At 50.2% G+C, this 23,807-nt stretch overlaps 1 long non-coding RNA gene across 2 annotated transcripts in view; it reads right to left on the bottom strand.

Annotated features, from left to right (window-relative positions):
- Positions 1 to 1,649: 1,649 nt before the first annotated feature.
- Positions 1,650 to 23,807, bottom strand: part of LOC123479086 (uncharacterized) — a 31,555-nt gene continuing 9,397 nt past the window's right edge. The window contains exons 2-4 of one of the 2 annotated variants that reach the window (XR_006654575.1): positions 17,717 to 17,939; positions 15,964 to 16,089; positions 1,650 to 1,744 (exon numbers count right to left, since the gene is read on the bottom strand). This is a non-coding gene — a long non-coding RNA (uncharacterized lncRNA). The remainder of the gene's footprint in view (positions 1,745 to 15,963; positions 16,090 to 17,716; positions 17,940 to 23,807) is intronic. The other variant, XR_006654576.1, reaches the window with a different exon arrangement.

The following is a 23,807-nucleotide window of genomic DNA, read 5'->3' as shown; positions in this document are numbered from 1 at the left end:
ATGGTTCTTCTGGGCCCTGAGGTGACTAGCCCACCCATATCCCAGACTCCTGAGCTGAACAGGCCACCCAGCAGACACCCAGGGAGGGCTGAGCTCTGTTCTAGGTGGGCAGACAAGGATGGATCAAACCCAACCCTGGCTTCCAAAGTTCTGGCTAGGTAAGGCTGACATACTCCAGCCACACTCTGCCGCCCTCTGTCCCCTGCACACCAGGGGCTCCCTACATGCTCAGTCTGTCCATGCTGCTCCCTGGGCCTGAGGGCCCATCTCAAGCCCTTCCAGTAGCTAACCCCCCACCCCTCAGCCCTCCAGCATCCAGCTGGACTACCTACCTTAGTCTGCGTGCTCTTACTTCCCTGAAGAGGCCCAGCTGAATGGGAGCCTCCGAGAAGGACCCCCTCAGCCTTGGATGCACTTGCAGCTGTGGTGCATGGAGCAGAAAGATAGAGAATACCAGGGAGCAGGCAGCCCGGGCCACTGGCCAGGCCCTGAGAACACACTGTGGACTCTCGGACTGGGTCAGGAATCAGCTCCAGAGCTGCCGGAGAATGAGAACCTTGTTGCCCATGTTGGTGGACAGCCACTCCTAAGCTTTGGCGCTCTCCAAAATGTTGAGCAGTTTGTTGATTCAACAAAGATTTATTGGGTACCCGTTATTTGCCAGGCATTCTTTTCAGGTGGTGGAAACAAGACAAAAACACCTGCTCTCAAAGAGCTTACATTCTTTTGGGGAGAGACAAGCAACACAGAAAAATAAAGAAGAAAAAATATGACATGGTCTGCTAGAGGGAGGTAAGCGTCATGAATAAAAATAAGTCAGAAAGAGCAGGGTGGTCCTCACAGAGAAGGTGGCATTTGAATGAAGACCTGAAGGAAATGACCAAGGGATCCATCACGGGGGGAGAGCATTCCAGTAAAGGACAGAGCACAGGCAAAGGTCCTGAGGCAGGAACATGGCTGACACGTCTGGGGAAGAGCAGGAGGGTGGTGTGGTGAGAAGGAAGTGAGATGGGGACGAATAGCAGAGACAGTGAGTGACAGGTAGGGAAGCTGATCATGTGGGGCCTTGAGGCCACTGTCATGACCTTGGCTTCCACTCCAAGTGAGATGGGAACCATTGGTGGTGAGCACACAAGTCATGTGATATGACTTGGATGTCAACAGGATCACTGCGGTCACAGTGTAGCGAACAGGCCACTGGGGAGTGGGGGCCGATGGTGGTGCTCAGCCCACTGCCACATGGTGGAGGTGGAAGGAAGTAGTGCGTTCTGGGTATATTCCGAAGCTGGAATTATCCTCACTAGGCACTGCCCCCGGCTGGCCCTGTGTACCATGTTCTCTCATCCTCCCAACCGCCTTATGAAGTCGGTCCTTTATCCCCATTGTACAGAAAAGGAAGCTGAATTTAGAAGGGTCACACAGCCAGTAAGTGAGAGATTCAACACAGGCTTTTTCCAAGCCTGGAGCCCCAGGTCACAGCCCACCTCACGTGTGCCTATCAGGGTCCCCACAAGGACAACATGCAGCCATGGACCCCACAAGAGGGGAGCAAAGCCAGCCGAGAGCTTCATGCTAATTTGGGATGGTCCATAAAATGTCATCATAACATGCTTTTTCTTTACATAAAAGCCCAAATGATACTTATTGGTGTTAGGCATTTTTATTTTTATTTATACAATTTCCAACTTTTAATCAATCTTTTTGCTTTAAATTCCATCCAAAATCATTCCGTGAGTGGAGAAACCTGCAAGGAGAAAGGAGGATAATTGAAGACATGAGCAAGAGCACCTTGTTTCTTCCCGGCACACTCCGTCAGCATTCCTGTTCCCACACTGCTGTGGGCCAGGCCCCGGGCGGGGGAGCCTGCGGCAGACAGGGATGCCTGTGACCCAGCCCCTGCAGGGTGGGCTAGAAGAGATATTTACAACCAGCAGGTGAGAAGAGTCACATCCAGGGTGAGGCTGCCTGGGAGTGGCCCAAATAACTAAGCAGGGAGGCCCAGCCAGGGAAGGCTGGGAGCTGAGCAGGGACAGAGAGAGCCTCAAGGCAAATCCCAACAAAGGTCCAGTGATGGCAGAAGAGACCCTGGACAGACAGACAGGTGTGCTGGGGGGAGGTGCTCTGAAGTCTGAGCCAGCAGGTCTTCTAGCAGGAGGTGGGGCTGTCCTGTACCAGCTCTGTAGGAAGGCTCAGAGGGGACTCCTCCAAAAGGAAGGAGAAAAAGTCAGGGGTTCTGGCTCTGTACTACTTCTGGGGCAATTATTAAAATGCAGTGCGGGATGCAATGACCTTACTTTAAAAAGCCCCAGGAGCCTGCATGCCTCTGTGGCTGAGTTCACTTGGGGGAGGGGCACAGGGAGTTCCTCTCTAGAAGCCAAAGTGAGGTTCTAAGGCTCATCTGTCACCTCCACAGCAGCCCACGACCAAATCTCTTCAAGTAAGTTGCAAGAAGGGAAGGAAAGAAAGGAGAGAAAAAGGGGAGGGAGGAAGAATAGAAAAAAGGAAAGGAGGTAAGGAAAAAGAGAAAGGAGAGAGAAATTAGCTCCAAAGGGCAGGCGGGTCCTCCAGGAGCGCCAAGCCCTGGTCTGGTCTGGGAACATGGGAACAAAGCTCCCTTCACTCACAGCGAAGGGACATGAGTGTCCAGGGGCTCCGGCCACATGGGAAAGACCAAAGTGAAGACCAGACACTGCTCCCCTTGATGCAGCTGTGCCTGCATTCTGAAGGAATACCTCACAGGTAGATGTGCACACCCAGAAATGCACCAACATATGGACAGACACACAGATGTGCATGACACACCAACAGGCACAGGAGTGCTGGGAAGAACATATGTGCTGCACAGTAGTGCTGTTGTGATGCCGGCGGAAGAGTGTGCACCCACGTGCACAGACACAGGGGTGTGCAGACATGTGCCCGCGTGGACAGGCCTGTGCAGATATTGAGAGATGTGTACGAATGGACACCCTCACATGCAGAAAGGTACCGACATGCGTACATAGACACTGACAGTTGTGTACATGCAAGTTCACCTACACACAGATGTATGGGCACACATTTGTAGGTAGACACTGACACACTTGCCCACAGCAGACATACCTTGACACACAGATGTGCACAACTGCATGGATGCACCTATTCTTGTACTGATATGTGATGCATGTACCCACATTTATAAGGACACATGTTCCCAGATGTATCCTCAGTCACACGCATACACACAAAGGCACATTCAGTCAGGCATGTGAACACGACTGGGCTCTCTTTGGACCTCAAGCCCCAGTTCTCGGCATTCCCTAGCTGGCTGCCCTCAAGCCAGGTCCTCTCCTGCCCCACTCCTGCCAGCTGCCACGCTTTGGCTAGCTCCCTGGTGCTCAGGCCCTCCCACCATCCCTTTATCTGCCCACTGGTCCTGGCCCAGGCCCCGGGCTCCAGGATGGCAATTGCCCCATTCTCCCAGGTGCTGACTCAGCCAAATTTTATACCCAGAAGTGGAGCCAGGCCAGCAGGGCTTGTTGCAGCCCGCTTGGGGCATCAGCAAGAGGGTGGCGGAGAGGGAACCGGGATCCTGTAGTGGCAGAGAGAAGAGCAGCCCCAGCTGCCATGCAGGACTGCCCAGCAAGGCTGCAGGCTCCCTCTTCCCAAGTCCCCCACACTTGGCAGGCCTCAGGCCCCTCACCTCTAAAATGGGACCACGTACCTGGCCCGCTGACACATCAACTCAATATATACATCATCTCCCAGATGACAAAGGGATATTGCCTAACCTCCCCTTGCTTTACCTTTATAATAACTCTAACACATAGGTTTTATTCTCCCGTTTTAGACTACGTAGGTGAGATCTGGAAGGGTAAGTCGCTTACTCAAGGGAGCAGACAAGACTGGAACCTAGGTTCCTGCTCCATCTCTCACAGTCAGTAAATATTCAGCACGTAAGCTTCCTAAGGTCAATCACTTGCCCACAGCAGACATCATTAATCGATCACAGTCTCCTCTTTGGGGATCCAGACTTGGCCTCAGAATTCTTCTCAACACAGCACTCCAAGCAGACACCGATAATTGGCCGGAGTTGGCACCCAGGATGAAACCTACTGCCAACCTTTCACTGCATCTAATTCATCTGATTCAGAGGGTGGATGTGACAATTCGATGAAATCAAGAGCAGAAAGGACAAGTGATGGGCCTATCAGAGGAATTTTAGTACAGTTTCCAAAGACTGTTCACATCCAAGTCCTCCCAAGTCCCCACTACACTGGGGAGAAGATCAAGAACAAGTCAGTCACTTGTCATTGCTCCATTTCACGGAGGAAGAAAGAGACCCAGGGCTTGAGCAAGCGAGTCCAGAGCCACACAGCTAAGAGTCAGAGGTGGGTCTGGGATGGTTGGCTCCAGTTTAAGTGCTCTTTGAAAGTCCCCAACTCCAGCCAGACAGGCCAGGACAGAGTGTGCAGGCATGGGAGCCAGGGCTCGGAGGGGAGCAGGAGGGTCCAGTCTCTTCCCAGCAGAAAGGAATTGACCCTACGACTAATTGGTTCAGAGTGCTTCTTTTGACCCTAATTAGCTATTTGTCATGTCTCCATTTGCATACCAGAAAAGATGTAAATTTGCATATTTGTAAATGAGGCCGGGCCTGGATGTGGGTTCTGGAAGAGCTTGGCAGTTGCTGGCAGGCAGGGAGGCAGCTGGCTCTTGCCACTGAAGCATGGGCCGTGGAACGAGGAGATTTGGAAGACAGCTCCTTGGCTCAGAGCTGAAGGGGCTTTCAGAGGGGGTCAGACAAGACTGGCCTGCCTCCCCCAACTCCCCTGGGGCCGAGTGGTGGGCATGGAGAATGGGTGAGCCTAATGCTGCTATTTTGATTAGATGAAACAAGGAGGGGGGAATATAAAGTAATTTCAGGACGCTCTGTGCTGGGAAGCCTTCTGTTCCCGTCCTTGGATAGAATCTGTAACACTTGCAAAGGAGGGGACGTCTCCCTCCACCTTGGAAGAGAGGAAAAGGTTTGGGAGTGAACGAAGGTCAGGAAGTATTGCACCCTAACTCCCTCACCTCCCACCCCCAGCATCTCGGAGGCACATACACGTTCTACACAAAGCTACAACTCACTCACACGTGAACATTCACACACACACATGTTCACCCCCCCAGGAGCACCCTCACTCACAGCACCCCCAGACCCCCAGAGATACACACGCAACTCTGCCGGGAGAGGCGCGTTCGCATATGCAGACATTCCCAGACTTCCCGCCACATACACATTCACGCCCTTACACATACAGACACACACTCAAACACTCGAACATAGATGTAGGCACACAGACTCACTTAAGCTGTGCGTAAATATTTACATACACACACACACACATAAGCCATACACGAGCACATCCTTGCTAAGACCCAATTCCCAGGCAATTCTGGAAATTCTGACCCCTCCGCCAGAGTTCCTGGCGCCTCTGTGGGAAGAGACAAAGGAAGTTAGGTAGCCATCCTTTCTAGAAAGGGAACGGGTATATCCCCAAGGGATAGGACCTCGAGTAAGGATTGGTTTCTTCTCTAGGAAAGCGATGACTGGGGAACGCCCCAGTGCCTTCTGGGCTTTGATCTAGGGCTTGGAGCAGGGTCTGGTGGGCTTTGACGAGCAGGAGAGAATGGGAGGCAGCTGGCAGGGGAGTGGGGCCTGGCCCACGCATTGAGCAGGAAAGCCTCATCATTGCCTCGGAATATCCACGCTGACCTCAGGGGCCAGGGTGGAACGGGTGGCACAAGCTGCTGGGCATGCGAGCGCCAACATAACAAGCTCCAAGGGAGTCCCATACCCATGAGGCTTCCCAAGATGGGGGTCCAGGCGTTGACTCTGGGGCCTGGCCGCTCAGGGTCAGGGACCACGTGCCTCAACCACTGTTCCCATTGCCAGCACCTCCTCCCCAATGCCTGCATCTCAAAAGGCAAGCTAAATAGCGCCGTATTTGTAAATTAAATATAGCTGCACTCCAGCTTTCCAAGGAGCTGGGAAGGAGAGAAGGAGAGAGAAAAAGAGAGGGAGGAAGAGAAGAAAAGCTGCCGCCCTCAGGAAAGTCTGGCCGCTACAGATTGCCTGAGTCATGAATATTCATCTGGTGAATAAGGAGAGCGGGAGTTTGCATAACAGCTCCACCCACCCAACTGAAAGAAATGTCACCGCCTTTGCCAATAAAGTGCCAAAGGAAGCCGGTGGAGGCTGCCAGCCAGACGGTGCCAAACTGCTGACTTCCACTCCCAGGCATGGAGAAAGCACATTGTTTCCGGCCCAGGGAGCCGCCACTTGGGGCTGAGGGAATGGAGCTGGCTGCTGGGAGGGAACCAGAAGGAAAAGTTTCACTCGCCACCCACGGGAAGCCTGGTGGGTAGGGCGCCTGGGCCACAGCCTCTCCAAAGAGAGCTCATACCCGACCGATTGAGGTCACCCACTCTGGCCAACCCCCAAGGGCCTGGGTCCCAATGGCAAGAGCTCCATGCTTGGGACACCCTTAAAGAAATCTCAAGAGGGTCCTCGTGAGTCCTGAGCGGTTACTAGAGACCAAGAGGCAAGGGGGTTAAACTAGATGTCGTTTGGGGGGCCTAGAAGTCCGCAGTAACCTTGGCCCCATTTTGCAGAAGGGAATATCCCAACTGTAGGTGGCTCCTGCCTCTCTGGGTCTCAGTCACTTCCAAGGCCCAGTCCTACTGTGTCTTATTCCAAGAAATGTCGGATGTCCTTCCCCAAAGCAGAGTCCATCTCCTGTCCTCAGTACCTCAGTCCTGAAAGTTTGTCTTGACGCCAGTCCTCTCCCTGCCCACGGCTGTTTCCTCCCCCTGGTCTGTGAGGTCAAGAGCTGTGCCTAGCTCAAGATTCAGAGGAGCCCTTTTCTCCCATGTTTCCATCCCCATGCCTGTACCTGGTCCTGGGTCCTTTGCTGCCCTGAATCCTGTTTGCAAGTCTCTGGAAGGTGACTAATCCTGACCCGGCAGCTCAGTCAGGGCCCCTTGGGATCAGGACGGGCGCTCCACAGCTGGCCTCCTGTCCTCAGGCGGCACTCTCCATGAAGAAAGCTGAGAGGTTCCAGCTCCCCGTGGCGTCCCATCCTCATGGTGGCACCCACTCGGTGGTGTTACAAACCCGCCTGCCCACCCGTCTGCCGCAGCTGGCTCCTTCCAGTAATTACCTAAATGAATGGAAGAAGCCGAGCTGGAGAGAGGATGTTCTCTTAGCACAGAAAAGCAATTAGGGCTGTGGGCGTCTCCAGCTGCTGCTCCTGTTATGTAAAGTTTGGGATGTGTATTTGGGACTTAATGAGGATATTTATGTGTTCACATCTTACCTTCACAGGCTGTTCATTTCAAGCATCCCAAGTATTCTTGGGCCAAGTACGCAGCAGTAGAAGCCAGGCGACAGGCTCCAAGGGAACAGTTCCACCTCTGGGTAGCAAAAGAGCCCCTCTCCCAGGGCTCATGGTACCCCAGAAATCAGTGATGACACCCACTTCTGCAGTATTCCTGAGAAGTCCGCACTCTGCTTGAGGCCTCTAGGGACTAGAATTCCTTTCCTGTGTCTGTCATGGTTAAAGCACCTGCAATTGTTGCAAAGTTCCTTCTTGAACTGAGGCAAAATTTGTCTCTTTGCAACATCCCCACATCAGTGCAAACACTGCCTTTTGGGACCACATGGTACATATCGCTCCCTCTGCCCCAGCTCAGCCAGTAGCCCTGCAGGAGCTAAATTGGTATAAAGTGGGAAAAGTTTCCGTGGCTGAGTAAGTTTGAAAAAATTCTATGTCAAAGTTCCTCTGCTGCGGGACTTCTCAGAGCCTCTACTGAGCTCACGAGCACTGGGCTGGGGCTGCGACAGTTCAGGAACGGATTTGCTCACAGAACCCTCTTCTGTAGAACAACCTCAAAAAACTAGGATTCCAAGGAGCTGCTTTAGGAAACACTGCTTCAGCAGGCTAAAAGCAAATGGCTAACCCTTGGCCTGAGCTGCTTCAGGCATTCCTCCTGGACTGGACGTGATGCCTGGGCCCCTCCCCATCCGGGTCACTTTCTGTAGGCGAGTTCTTCCCAGGTGTCCGTGCTGCTCCACTGCTCAGACAAGCGCTGCCTACCGGAGTGCAGAAGAGCCTTTCCCTCCTCTGTCCAGACCCCATGCTCCCACTGAGGTGATCAAAACACCAGTGGGGACATGGCAGCTGAATCACAGAGAGTGTCTTTCCTGAAAGTCCTCCCAGCAAGCCACGATGCAGCTTCAGTTCTTTATTCGGCTCTCCGGCCCTGAATCAGGGCCCTCGAACAGACCCCCTCTATGCCAGGTGTTCCACACAATGGGGTTCCTACTCGGCCCTCCCTGGGCAGCCAGATGGTGGGCCACACTGAGCCCCCAAACATCTATCCACCAACTAGTAACTGGCACACAGTGGGGCTGTTTTCACAGCATCGCCCAAAGCATACATTTGTTCTTAACATCTCGCCGCCTCAGACTCAGACAGAGCTCTCCAGTAATCCTCGGCTCCGGGCCCAGAAGTCTTCTGGAACCGAGGCCATTGTCCACACCTGCACCTGGAGGCCCTGGATCCACCAGGCCTCCTCTCTTCTGCCCCTTTAATCACCCCTCCATGCCTTCCTTCTCATCATCCTTCAAGTATGTGTTCAAGCCCAGGCATGGAAAGCAGGTTCATCTCCCTGGCCAAGTCCATTAGACTGCTGTGGTTCCCTGGCCTGGCAGTTGGGAGAAAAATTTTGAGGCTTCCTCTGGGCTTGGCAGAATGATTAGTGATGCCCGCCCGTGTTGGGGAGCAGGCAGGGTGGCTCCTGTGCCAGCTTTTGCCATCCTTGATCAAGGCTCAGTCCCTTTCCCTCAAATCTGCTCCCCCAAGCTATAACCCTTCTTTCTCCCATGACAAACTGTCCCCCACTTCCCCATACACACTCTCCCTCCAAAACTGCTCTCTCTGAAGTCATCAAACAAACTCCTATTTGTCAAGTCCTGTGCCCCCTCCTTGGTCTCAGTGCCTTGGCAGCATTATCTATGGTTGACCTTTCTCTGGAAATTCGCCCCCGCCCCCACGGAATTCTGAGACAGGGGATTTCTGTGCCCCTGGCCGTCGCTGGCCTTCCTGACCACTCATCCTGTTACTTCTCTCATCCCAAAAGTGTGTACGAGATCCAGGGCCCAGTTCAGCCTGCTCCTGTACCCGCCGAAGCACTCCCTCCCTCCGAGATCTCACCCCCAGTGTGGCCCTTGGGAAAAGACCTCCCTGCCCCCTGCCACTGTGATCCGTCTCCTACATCACAGCCCTTGCTGCCCACCGGCCTGGCTGCCACAAGCTAATGCTCTGAAAACCCAGCGCCTCCCCGCTCCTCCAGAATCAGCTCCTGCTGGGTTTTCCACCACGCGTGAGGATCAAATCCTTGGCTTTCCTCTTGGCTCTTTCTCCACATCTATTAAATCAATACGTGCTGATTCCTTTTATTTAATATTTATCAGATTTCCAAAATGAAAAGAGCTTTATTATTTGTTCTGATTGAACAACGTATCCTCATTATCTTAAGAAATCAAATCAATACTGAAAAAAAAGTAAAAATCACCCGAACCCCACCTCCCAGACAGAACCACTCCGCGCCTTTCGGTGAACAGCCCCCCAGACATATCCGCCCGCAGACATACACACGCATAGAAATCTATGTGTATAATTTTGTAGACGAGGGGTTGTGTTATACATACTGTTCTCACTGACACCTACTTTTCCTCTCAACAATATGTCACAGGCATCTTTCTATGTCAATAAATAGAGCGCTACAAAATTATTTTAATTCCTTCGTAGTATTTCATTGTATTTGTGTGTCCTACTTGAACTGGGTCTTTATTGATCGTTTAGAATGTTGTCACGATTTCATCCTCCTAAACAGCGTTGTGATAAACAGCCACGTGCACGTCTCCTTGCTCATTTTTGCCATTATCTCCTTGGAATGCAGTCCCGCAAGTGAGACGGCCGCGGGAAGGGTGTGCCGTTTCTAATTTTTGTCGGTCTGCCCTTCAGAAAACGTGCGGCACTGTGCCTCCCACCCGCCGGTGCTCCAGCACCTGTCCGCCCACACCCTCGCCAGCCCTGGGTGCTAATGTTTGGCCAAATCGACAGAAGGCAAATGACACCCATTTTTATGGGCATTGCTGAGATTAGTGAGAGTAAGTTAATATCTCTTCATGTGTTTGGGTCACTTGTAATGATTTTCTTTGTGAATAGCCTGTTCAAGGGCTTTACCTGTTTCTCTGAGATCATTGGATTTTTCTGAATGAGCTGTAAGAGGTCTCTGTACATTTGAGAGCAGAGTAAACATTTGTCTATTATGTATGTTTCCTCTCTCTCTTTTTTACTTTCATTTTAATGGTCTTTCAGGTAGTACATTTTTAATTTTGATATATCCGAATTTGTCAGTCTTTTATGGTTTCTAAATATCGCATCATACTTAAAAGGACCTCTCCATCTTAAGATGACTAAAATATTTACCCTTATTTATATCTCTGCCATCTTTGTGGCTTGGTCTCACTGGAGTACAGTAGAAAGCCAGCTTGTGTTGTAATGCGGGCCCATCATCCCAACATCATTTATAAAATAGCCCCTATTTCCCCAACTCAACAGAAACACCATTTTATCCTATATAAAGTTCCCTTCAATGCTTGGATCCATTTCTAGGACTCTGTTTTGTCCCAATGAGCTGTCATTCTTACACAGAATTTTACTTATTGTCCCTTTACAAAACCTTTTACTATCTGATAGAGTAAATATTCATCACTTTTTTCAGAATTTTCCTGATTAGTCTCATTTTTTATTCTTCCAGATTAGTTTTATAATAATTTTGTCAAATTCAAAAAAAGAGAGAGAATCCTGTTGGGTCTTGATTGGATTGCTTAATTTTGTTCATTTAAGGAGAATTGACATCCTTATAGTATTCAATCTTTCCACCCAAGAACTAGGCATGTATCAGATTTATTCAAGTCTTTCACATACCTCAGAAAATTTTTCTGGTTTTCTTCATGTAAATTTTATACATTTATTATAAAGTTTATTTCCAGGTATTTTATGATATTTATTGTTTTACTCTTGATACCACAGATAAGGCCCTTTGTTCTAACCGTTTCGAGAGTCGTTTTATAAATAAAAAAAAACTATTCATTTTTGTTCATTGTTTTGTTCCTGGCCATTTTATAAAACTATTTTTTAATTGTTTTGGGGAAATTGGGTTTTCCAGATAAATAATTATCTTATCAAAAACCTATGATTATTTGCTCTCCTCCCCCCAATATTTATACTTTCTATTTCATCTTCTTGTCTAATTGCAACATCTAGACTTTAGAAAAAGTCTTTTTTGAAGTATTGATAACAACAGCGACCCTGGTCTAGTTTCTTCCTCTAATAATAATATATCCAGGGTTTCTCCAGCCTACTGTCTATTGTCCATCTTTCCACTCCTACGACCACTATTCTGATCTAGCTCATGAAGAGTTGTCGCCTGTTTTATCACAGACGTGAGGAGTTGGAGTGCGGGTGTTTGAAGTCAGAGGATCTGTGTTTACTGGTCCTGACTGGCGTTTACTAACTATATGATTTAGTCACGTTACTCTAGATCTTTGAAACACAGTTCTAAAGAATAAAAAGCAGAGTTGTTGTAAGGATGAAGTGCGATAATGTGTACACTATGCACAGTATCAGTAAATGATAATATTTAAGTTTCGGCCCCCAATTCTCCTTCCAATCCAATCTATATCCTACTCTTAGGTTGATCATCCCAAAATACCTCTGTTCACATCACTCTATCACTCCCTCTCTGCCATGCACCATCTTCAATTATCCCCCATTGCCAACAGAATCAAGTCCAAATTCTTAAATTTGTGTCTGAGCCCTTCCATCACTCAACCACAAACTTCCTTTTAGCCTTACTTCCTGTAGCCGCCTGCTGCCCCTGCCCATCACACACCCCTACCTGCTCCTACTGCAGCCGAGATATTCTCTCCTAGATAACGGCTGCCTGATACCCCGCAGGTCTCCCTCCCCAGCTCACTGCCACAGAGCCCTTCGTCAGCCCTTTTACCAGCTTTTAGTTGCAAGGAATACAAAAATAAAATCCTAACTGGTTTTAAAAGTGGATTCACTAACTCCCTTAACTAAATAGTTCAGATGCAACAGGCTTCAGGCACAGTTTGAACAGGGTTGGGATGCCATGTTTCTGTGGTTTTCCAGGCTCTTCCCACCTCCCTATGTTGACAGTAATCTTATGTTGTGTCCTAGTCACCAAATGCCTGCCAGGAATTAGGACCACATACTTCTTCATTCAAATATAGACAGAGAGATTGATGTCTTTCTCCAGCCATCTAACAGAAGTTCTGAGCTTCTATCTGATTGGACCAGTCTAAACCAATCCCTATGACCAAGGGAATATGCATATTGATTGGTTTACAATCAACCAATGTGCCAAGGTAGAGGGGGTGGATTATTTTGACAGGCTAAACCAATCAGGATTCCTCTCCAGAGTCACACACACTCACTACTGGAGTTGGATGGGACACTGACAACCTCAGTTACACCACGATCTCTTCTGCTTCACTTTCCTGGGAGTTAGGCTTCCTCTATGACCCAAGTCAAGCCCCAGGCCTCCGATACTGTGTTTCCTCCCTTTAGCTCCAGAGATCTCACTCTCTGCTCAACACATGGTAACCACAGCCATATGTAACTTGTTTACATAATAATTTGTCTGTTCTGCCCAATTAGTAATCACGGAACTGATTAAAACACTTTATACAAGCCAGTCCTTTTGACCTTCACAATTGTCTGAGACTCAGAGAGGTTAAGTGACTTGCCCTATGTCACACAGCCAGAGACAACATGATGGCATTGCCCCAGAGGCCTCTACAAGTTCTCTCTAGTTCCCTCTCTCTCTCACACACACACACACGCACACACATGCACACATACCTTACTCCTCCTCCACTCCCCAACTCAGGCCTGACCTGAAGATGCAGAAACCCCCTGGCACCACCTCCTTTTTCCTACTTCACCTCAATTTCTAGAGCTCTGAGACTTCCTCCAAAAAGTACAAAGTTTTCTTGCCAGACAGCAGTTTCTAAGATTTGTGTGACAAGGCCGGGTAAAATTCAAATGACTCTGGGTGATTTAATCTGCTTGGGGCTGGGGTGGTAAATCAGCTCAGCCCAGGCTGCCACAGCCGCCCCAGAAAGCCACAAGCCGAGCTGATGAGAGGAGCCTATCTGCTGATCTGCAGGTGAACTGCGGCCTGGGGAGTTCCCCTCCACTGCACTCAGAATACATTTGGAGGGTCCTATAGCCCACAGCCTCTCCCGGCCTACATGTTCCACCAGGAAGCATCTCTCCCAAGGATGCAGCCCTAATTCCTCCCTCCCCCGCACCCCCTCCGCATTGTCAGAGCTGTCTCCCAAGTCCACACTGGACTTTTCAGGAGGAGGAGGCCAGCATTGGTCCAGCTTTCACTGAAACTGCCACCTCGATGCCAGGTCCTTGCCCACCCACACACATATTACCTCACTTCATTTTCACAGCAACTTAATGAGGGAGGCATGGCCATCCTCAGTTTGAGGTGGCTTAATTGAGGCTCGGAGTGATTAAATAACTTGCCCAGGGTTATTACATAGGTAGCAGGAGGCAGAGCCAAGATTCAAGCCTACGTTCATAAGACTCTAAAATCCTCATGCTTTTGACTTCAGCCCTCTGTGGAGGCCAAGGAAAGTGAGATGATGGCAGCTTTCACTGGAACCACGTCATCTGAGAAGAGAGAGGGGACAGTCCCTGGCTGAAGGGAAGTTGTTACTCTGAACAAACGAGACAATAGTTTTTCGCATACAAGGGAAATGTCAAAGGAGAAGGTGGTCACACTGTGATGTACCTACTGTGTGTGCATACGCAGGGCCATGTGCTAGGCGCTCAACACCCATCGTGCTAATCTTAACTGTGTACACGGTGGTATCCTGGTAAACGTTCCCCGACCAGAACCTGGAGGAAACAGCGAGCCCTGGATAGCACTTGCCAGTGTCTCCGGTGTCAATACTCTCCCCACGGTCAACAGTGAGCTACTGCTGGGATGTCACTGGACACGGGGTTGGGAAGGGATGCCCTCGGTCAGCTCTATAGGAGCGCAGCCGAGGGAGTATAGTTAATAGTACAGTAGTCACTACGTATGGCGCTGGGCGGGCATGAGACTTAACAGGGGAGTCACTTCGTAAGTGATACAATGTCTAACCACTACGCTGTGTACCTGAAACTAATACTAACACTGAATGTCAAAACAGAGAGCCAGTAGGAACCAACTGCAGCGCACCACTGTCTCTAAGAGAGGTTTTATTAAATCCACTTATAAATACGACCACACAGAAAGGCACTCAGGCTGAAATGCATTTCTTTACAATTTTCTAAAGTCCACATTCTCTCCACAGCTCCATAGTCCCTGAACCGATGTGGGGGCGATGTGGGGGGCCACAATCACTGATTTCTAATCTCTGAAGAATGGTAGATTCCTGAGAGGTCCTAAAGGGCAGAAGAAAACCAGCGGGTAGGAATTCAGCAGAATTGGGGTTCAGCTTAGGGAGACTTTCTGAATGCCCTCTAAATGGACAGCTCCAGGAGGACAGGGTCCGGCTATGCGTGGCACATAGTAGGTGCTCAATAAATAATGAATGAATAAATAAATGAAAGAAAAAAACATTACATGCATGTTCCATTGATGCCTCAAACTCACCAAATCCATAACTGAATTCATCAGCTTGCCCCCCCCCAAAAAAAAAACCTAACCCTCCTTCTGTGTTGCTTGTCTCGGTGAATATTACCAAGCCAGGAACCTGAGAGCCCTTAACTCCTCCTCCCCGCTCCCCCTCACCTCCCACGTTTAATCAATTACCAGGTCCTATCTGTTCTACTTCCTGGTTCCTAAGGAACCAATGCTGTCCTCCAGATACCCACTCTGTTCCATGTCTCAGACGATCGCCACCTCTCACCAGAGCTTCCTAACTGGTCTTCCTGCACTCGTCCCTGGATGGGAACCCAACTCTAGCCCCTGTCAAGTTCATCATCAAGGAAGCTGCCAAAGTCGTCTTACAAAACTGCCCCTCTGAGTGTGTCCCATCCCTTCAATGGCTTCCCACACCCCAGAGGATGGAATCGAAGCCCCGTCATCCCCCCAGGTCTGGCTGCACCTCCCTCACCTGTTCGATCACTTAGCTCTTCTTCCACCCACGTTATCATTTATTCTTCAGCACCAGCAAACAAACATCTTGCCTCCACTCATGCCTTTGCTCATGCTATAGCCTTTGCCCGAAATGCCTGTTCTTCCCTCTCCCATCTCCCTTCCCTACACATCCTCTAAGACTTAAATTAAGATGGTTCAATAGATGATTCCTTTTAGCACTAACATTTCATTATTCTAATGCTAAGAAGGCCTTCTGGATTTGACCGTCACCTTCTCTCTTCATGGGACCCTATAAGGATCCTCTAGTTCAAGTCCATCATTTTGCAGACAGAAAACCTAAAGCCCAGAGAGGGAAAGGGACCTGCCTAAGATCACGCAGCAAGTCAGTGGAATCGCCAGGACAAGACCCAGATACCTGCCTTCCAGCTCGGGGCTCTTTCTCTGCGACACACTCTCCAACCTGACCCGCCCCCCACCCTGCCCCACTTAAACACTTACATCCTCACCGCAACTACCCCTGCCCACCCTGACTTATCCCCTCACACGCCAGCCAGGCTCTCGCCTTTCCTGCCTTTGCCACAGCTGCAGCGGGGCCATTCACTCACCTTCATTCAACTGCCAGGACCCTCCACCTCCAGAGAGCCCATCATGGTTATCAAACCAAACCCATCCACACCCCACACGCTCCCCCAACCCCCCCATGTTTATCAGGACCCAGCAACTGGGGCTCAGTTCACTCACAGCGGTCAGGGCCTCGTTTTATCTCTCCAGGTGGGATGTCCACTCCTCAGAGCTGGCTGATGTCTCCGCATCTTCCTTCTTCTCCTCTGCCTCCTCCTCCTTTCACACCCCCAGTTCCACACACAACTGCTCAGGGTAACAAAGTATAGCGAAAAGAAGGTGATGTCTGAGGTCAGGTAGATAGAGGTTCAAACCCCAGCTCTATACAGCCCTGACTGGTTGACCTGAATCCATTCGAGCCTCAACTTTCCTTATCTAAAAAATGGGTCCGATCCACCCCAGGGTTGTTATGAGGGCTGAATGATTTCACCTATATCACAGGACCAGCACTTAGTAGGCTCTTGATAAACATATATCGTTCCCTTCCCAAGAGCATCCCCAACACACTTGGAGAAGACAGCTGCTGTGGGCTGGGAGGTGACAGAGGCATGACCACTTCCCTCACTCCAACCTCAACAGTGTGTAAGCAGTCTGTGTGCAGAAATGGGGGGGGCGTATCCAACCCCATTCCCCACCCCCAGCAATATGCTTTAACCTTCCCATCACAAATGCCTCGTTTATTTCAATATCATCCGTTTGCTTCTCCGCTCATGCAAAAAAAAAAAAATTGCAAAAACAGATTTAAGAGGAAAGGAAGTATTTAACAAGTAAAACTGTCTGCAGCCCTGCTTCTTTCTCAGGAAAAAGTGGCTGTGATTCTGGCATGAGAGGGAAGCTCAACAGCTTCACTTCACCGCAGCTGCCAGAAGTGCATTTCAGAGGGAAGCGAACCTCCCAATTAAACAGTACACCTTTGAGCCAGGCACTCGCTTCCTGTGCTGAATTCAGCTTGGCAGGTGACACCCCAGCTCATGTGGGGAGCCAGCCCCGCTGTGAGCAACTGCAAGGCTCTCTGTGCCTACCTGCCTCCAACATAGGAGAGGCAGCCCTGCCAGGCCCTGGCAAACCACTGACCCCCAGGATAAGGGCTCCGAGATGGAGGGGGGTGGCGCGGGGTACACCTGGCCAGTGGCCAAGGGGACCAGGACCTCTCGCAGTTTCAGAACATTCAGGGACCAGCACTTCCATCTCCCCCAAATAAAGGCAGTGTGACATAAAGACCAGACCCAGGACTTGCTGCTCAAACAAAAGTTCAGAAAATCTGCAACCTCTTTCTCTCCTTCGATAGTGTCATTTTAGAGGGCTGCTCTGGATGGAATCCAAGGGTCAAACTCCAGAAAGGCTCTGCTCCTCTAAGAACAAGCCCCCACCAAAAAAAAAAAAAAAAAAAAAGCAGAGGAAGAACTGAAAAAAAAAAAAAAGTGTACATGACCTTCAAATGCAAACAATAGTGACTGCCCCAGGGCAGAGAGCAGGCCAGGTCAGGATGATGGCCCCCCTCCCTTGTCAAAAACCTCTTACCTCTATTGATGTATCCCACTGACTCATACTGAACTTAATGGGCCATGACTACTAAATCTTTTTCTCATGAGCTGCTGCTCCTCTCCACAATTTTTCCTGTAGCCGAGATGGGTCACAGCATTTATCCCTGTGACATTTCATCATCTTGTCACTCCAGCCCATTGAGATCCTTCTGGGTCCTCATCCTGCTCTCTGACCTTTTCTTTGTTCTTTTTCTCTGTTCTACCACGTCCTACTATTATAGGCCTGCCCGCGCCCCTTATGTCTTCTTCTGGACCCTTGGCATGTATTGGTCAGAACAGGGTAGAAGGCAGAGCCCCACAGCAGCTGCTAAAGCCCTTCACAGACTGACCTGGTTCCACTTATATGAATACTCCGTGGCTATTGTTCAGCCAGATGGGAAGCCCCGCTGTGCCCTAATGGCCACTATCATGTCCTCAGGAGTCATGAGAGACCCTGTCCTATGTCTTAGGAGGCAGCGTGATATCAGAGAGGATCCAATAGGTCCAGGCTCGAATCCCAGCTCCACTGGTCTTGGGCCAGTCACTTGACTTCCCAGAGATTCAGTTGCTCATCTGCAAAATGAAGACTCTCACATCTAGTGCACAAGCTTGTGAAGATTAAGACAATGTATTGAAGTATATCCAGCACACAGTAGGTGCTCAATAAATCGATTCTGCTCCACTCCACTCAAGCTCAGTTTCTTCATCCACCACCCATTAATGGCTGCTGAGGATGGAGAAGAGGTGCCTGGCCTCAGTGAGCCTGTGTTGGCTCCAGGGGTCACTGCCTTCTCCTCTAAGTGTCACAGAAGCCACACGACTTTGACATCAGCCACAACCCTGGGTCCTTATTATGTGAATTTCTGTCAAGGCAGTCTTCCCTCCCTGTATCAGTGTGTTGTACTTATTTTTTTAAGAAAATAATAACCATAATAATAACAGTTTAATCCTTTCAGTCCCACTATGAAATAAAAAGTAGCCCCACTTTGCCTATGAGGACCCTGGGAATCAAAGGCTAAGTGGCCTTTCCAAGGTCATGCAGCTGAAAAGGTGAAAGCGAAGCAGAGCTCTGTCTGACCCTGAACCCCAAACTCTCAACATTAGACATTATTTCCTAAATATTGGCCTAGAGGGACCTCTGTCTCTGGCCCTACTGCACTTGCCTTACGGACCTCAGCCCGAAGTCCACTTGGTTAAGCGCCTTTTGGGTCCTGATACTGTGATCCACAGAGATGGTCACTCCCCATCTCCCAGCAGCTCTGCAACCACCACCTTCACACAGAAAGGGACTGGACTGAGGCACAGACCCCACTGCTCCCTGAACACTGGGGTCAGTGGGTTGACCCTTGCATGCACGTCCTAAGCTTCTTGACACCTGGGCCCTTGACTCCCGAGTGCAAGGCTGGCCTGGATCCAGCCCTTCATCAGAACCCAGTCACCTGCTGCAGACCCTGATTCCTCTGAACCGCCTGCTGCCTCCTAGACCTCCAATTGCCAGGATCCCCATCCACCCAATGGGCACCCCAAAGCCTTTTCTCGCAATCATGTGTCCAGACTATTTAGATTATTCGTCCAGCCACCCAGCATGGCTGCCCACCACTGACCACCAGTCTTCACCCTTCCCTAAGCCTGGGGCCCAGGTCTGCCCATGGGGAAAGGAGGGAGTGAACCCAAGAAGCTGCCAGGGCTGGGGCTCAGGCCTGTGGCCACCAAGGGGGCAGCCAGCCAAAGAAAGGATTCCTAGCAACTCTGAAGGAAGCCATCCGTGGACCCGTTTGCAAACCCTCAACCATGTCCAGGCCCCCAGGCCTCAGAGGACAGAACTTCAGAGCTCTCTCACTCTCTTCCCAAACGCAGTCACCCCACAATCAAAACACAGCCCTTGATGGTCACACCACCACGAGCACTCACTTTACAAAGCCATTCATTAAAAAATACAAAATAAAAATTCACAAGTCCACTCATACCCTCACTCCACAGACAGAAACCCATCTACTCACTGATTAAGCACCTGCCGCATGCCAGGCACGCTTCTACATGTGTGGGACTCACCGGCAGCCAAACCAGACAACGGCTCGATCCCTGGTGAGGCCTTTCATTCCGACAGGGAGAAAACAGCACAAAATAGACGTGAATTACTAAAACATTTAGTACGCTGAAGGGAGGTAAGGGCAAAGAGACAATACAATAAGATGAGGGGATGGAGTGCTTGGGAGGGGCAGGTAGCAATGTTAAGTAGGGCAGTTGGGGCCTCACTAAGAAAGAGACACTTAGGGTGCCCAACAGCCTCGGGTGCATGGCCAGCAGCCCCTGTACGGGACAGCCCAGCTCCAGACATTTCCCATGAACATTGATTCCCACGTCAAGTCAGAAACACCCTAAGACCTACCGAAGATTCCAAATGCCACGAACCCAGCACACTCCTGACAGGAAGGCTGATAAATGGCACCGAGTTAGTGGAATGATCGTGGGACCCCACTGCCTCTTCCAGCCAGTGCGATTTTTCCTTCCTCCTCTGAGTACTGTCCAACCCCACTATCTTTACTCCATCTTCTCCACCTCCCTTCCTGACACCCTAAAATCTACTCTCTGTCCTCAGAACTCCATCAAAGATAAGCAACACTCTCTTTCTTTAAAAGTCACTTTCCCTTTCATCTTGCTTTCCGTACTTCTTCTGCACTTCTGTGATATCAACTCCTACTGGTCCACAAATGGTGTTTCATGATTAACCACATTTTTTAGGGGGAAAAAGTGGCACTTAAGGGAACTCTTGAAGAAGGTGCTAAAGGTACTCATTCATTCATTCATTCACTCATTCAATAAGTATTTATTGAACACGCACAATGCCACACAGTGGCACAGATTACAATCTCCAGCACACAGTGGCATTGTGAGTGTTGGCAATGGTGAGAGCAACACAGCCACAATTCCTGCCTGCACAGAGCTCCCATCCTGGCAGGGAAAAGAGAAACCATGAACAAGATAAATACAGTAGTCCCCTCTTATCTGAGGTTTTGCTTTCCACAGGTTCAGTTATCCATGGTTAATCATGGCCCGAAAATACTAAATAGAAAATTCCGGAAATAAACAACTTGTACGTTTCAAACCGCGTGCTGTTTTGAATCACCCCTTTGTCCAGCATCTCCACACTGTACACAACCGCTGCCAGTAGCTGCGGTCAGCAGATAGACTGTCATGGTTACCCCAGCACTTGTGTTCAAGTCACCCTCATCTTACCTAATAAGGCCCCCAAAGCGGAAGAGGAGCGATGCTGGCAGTTCAGAAGGGCCAAGGATAAGCCATCGTGTGTATGTGTGTGTAGGAAAAGACACAGTACGTATAGCTTCAGTATTATCCGGGGCATCAGGCATCCACTGGGGACCTTGGAATGCATCCCCCATGGACAAGGGAGTCTATTCTAAGTAAATACAGTGTGTTCAATGGTGGTCAATGTTACGGAGAAGATTAAAGCAGAGAGGGCATAAGATGGAGGGAGGGGTGCAATTTTAAGCAAGAATGACCTCCTGTCCTCACCTCAAATTTTGTCACTAAGCAAAGCACACCCACAGGATATTTCCCACACATACCATCACACACTCACACTAGACTCAGCACAGACATAGGCCCACGGACATCCTCTCTGCTGTGAAGAGTACACTCACACAAACACACCCACCATGTACACACAAATACACACAGCACACCTAGGCATGAACATGCGCATAGGCACACTCAGCACACGCGCACATACACACACACGCGCGAGACCAGCTCACTCAGACATAAGAGAAACCCACCCTCCAGATCCCACAGAGACTGGAGAGTCAGAACTGGCAGGACCCTCGGTAGCCAGAAGGAGCTGAACCGGAGAGACACCAGCTCCCCCGAGGCCAGCAGCAGGCCGGTGACACAGTGGGCATGACTCCAGGCCCGCCCTGTCCACAGACCATCACCCTCAGCACCCAGCAAAGGCGCCCACACCTGTGAACACCCACAGATTAAACACACAGCCTTGTGCACAGGAACACGCACACAGACACACACATTCACTCATTCACTCATCCCCCTTTCCAGGCAGCACAGTGGGGTGAGATTTGGAGAGTTTCTTCAAGTTTCCACATTGCTTGTCCACGTTGCCCTCCCGCACCCACCCCGCAGGTCCCAGCTGCTCCGGCCACCACATTTCCTCCTGCCCTAACTTGCGGCCAGGACGTCCTTGGATGGCATGTGCGCGCACGCAAAAGGATCACATGTGAGCGTGTACGCATGTGGTTTGCAGACGGGGCAGACGCGCTTGTGTGCGAGTGTTCCCACAGGGGACCTTGCCATGTGTGAGCACCTTTATGTGTGTATGCAGGCGTGTGTCTGTGCGTGTGTGTGCATGCTCCCGGGAAGACAGAGAAATTTATCATCTAAATCTGGCTTCTCCAGGGGATGAAAGCAAAGTTCTGGTTTAAATCACACCAGCACAGGCAGGAGGGGTTCCCTGGCCTTACATGATTATCTGAGGTGTGCAGCCAGCAACCCATCAGCAGGGAGTCATTTGTTGTCTCCAGGCCCCTGGGACCTGCGATGACTGCTCCAGGAGCTGGAGACCTCAGAGTGCAGCAGCAATCACATGCTGGGGGTGGGGGGAGGGGGGAATGGCATCGGCTCAGGCTTCCTTGTCTGTAGAAAAGCAGAGGAACCCACAAGCCAGAAAGAAGCCCAAGCACTTCTCCGCCTGAATAGAGACAGAGGGTCCAGGCAAGAGGTAGCCCTAGCCCCAAGGCAGACCCTGCCCTGCCACGCTATTCACTGGCCAGGGAAATATCCTCTGGACTCCAGGAAGTCAGAGCCTGTCACCCCAAGTTTGCCTGACTCTTTTTTCCCTGTGAAAGTCACCTCCGCCCTCCTCTCCGTCTCTCTGCCTTTCTTCTGGTTTCTGTGTGCTTGCTCTGTGTCTCTCCCTGTCTCTCTGTCTGGGATTCTTCTACGTCTTTGTGTCTGACTGTCTGGCTTTCTCTCTCCCATCTGTCTGTCTTGCACTCAAGTCCCTTTGTCCACCCTAACCTCAAGAACTTCCCTTTGCTGCCCCGTCACCTGTAACCTTGCTTGTAACACATCATACACCTTCCAAACATGTTATCACCTCTGAGGCTCTCATCATTTTGAGGGGAAGGGGAGAGTCTGGAAGAATGGAGAATAAAATCCCATTTTACAGATGAGGAAGCTGAGCCCCTAGGAGGGTTGCCCAAGTCTACACAGCTGGCATGGAATTAAAAACCCAGGTGTGATTCCACTGCATGACCAGCCTCCCATAACTCCACGTCACCTGGAAGCAGGAGCAGTTCTCCCCAGTACCCCCTTCCGGAGGGAAGAGAATGTAAGAACCCAGTGCCACAAAACAATGCATCCCAGCCCCACCACTAAAACTGCCTTCAGTTCAAGGTCCTAGAAAACACAAGGACTGAGACAGGACTTGGTATGTCCTCCTAAGGATGCCCCATCCCCACCCCACCCTCCCCCAAGTCTGAAGTGTCCACACATTCCACATTCCCCAGGCCCACTGGGTGAACGGGCTTCCTGCTTCCTGAGTAGGTGCCTCTTGAGGCCTCAGTCTTCCCATCTGCACAATGGGGACGAGGAGGTTACAGTGCTCACACTGCTGAGCTAGGCTCCTGCTCCAACAAACACCACAGCTCCTCTTCCTTCCTATGACCCTGATCTCTAAAAGACCTCTGGCTTCAGCCACCAAGAGCCCTCGGCCACCTCTGGAGATCTCTGTGGTTCCCTGGGCCCAAACCAGCTTTGCCCACGTGGGCTCCTGGGCAGCAACTGTGAAGCCACAGGCCCAGAGACAGAGCCCCACCTGCAGCCAGGTCCCACAGCCTCCCAAAGCCTCCACGGCTTCCTCCAGCCCCCACCCGAGAGGCGTCAGCACCAACGACCCGCCAGGGCCTGCCCATTTTCCTTTCTTTTCATTGCTGGCTCCGCACAGTTATAGAACCAGGTCTCCACAGAGTAATTTACTGGCAGAATCTCTCCCAGAATCCAGCTTGAAACCAAGCTGTAAAAACAGCTTCGAGTGTAAATAATTCATGCAGACAATATGACTTTTTTATGTAAATTCGGTGCATTAACCCTCTATTATAATGATGGACGACAGATAGGGGCGACGTTGCCTTGGTAAGAGCTAATGGATGGCCGCCATAAATTCACTGCACATTTTATTGTGTTGCTGGAAATTGTGCCTTCAGGCAATGCTGTTTACTTTTATGTAAAACTCTAGGTTCCCTAAATATTACAAATATTTTACATCCAGCTCCTCAGCATTTGGGCTCGGCCCACAAATCAAGCTTTCTCCATGTGAGTTGTAATTAAAGGTTTGTTGTGTTTTTTTTTTTCCTGGGACAATTATCTCCTACTATAAAGAGAAATATTTTTCCCCTTTAGATGTTC

Source organism: Desmodus rotundus, chromosome 3 (assembly GCF_022682495.2).
Source record: "Desmodus rotundus isolate HL8 chromosome 3, HLdesRot8A.1, whole genome shotgun sequence".
In the NCBI taxonomy this organism is placed as follows: domain Eukaryota; kingdom Metazoa; phylum Chordata; class Mammalia; order Chiroptera; family Phyllostomidae; genus Desmodus; species Desmodus rotundus.
This window is presented reverse-complemented; position numbering and strand designations above follow the sequence as displayed.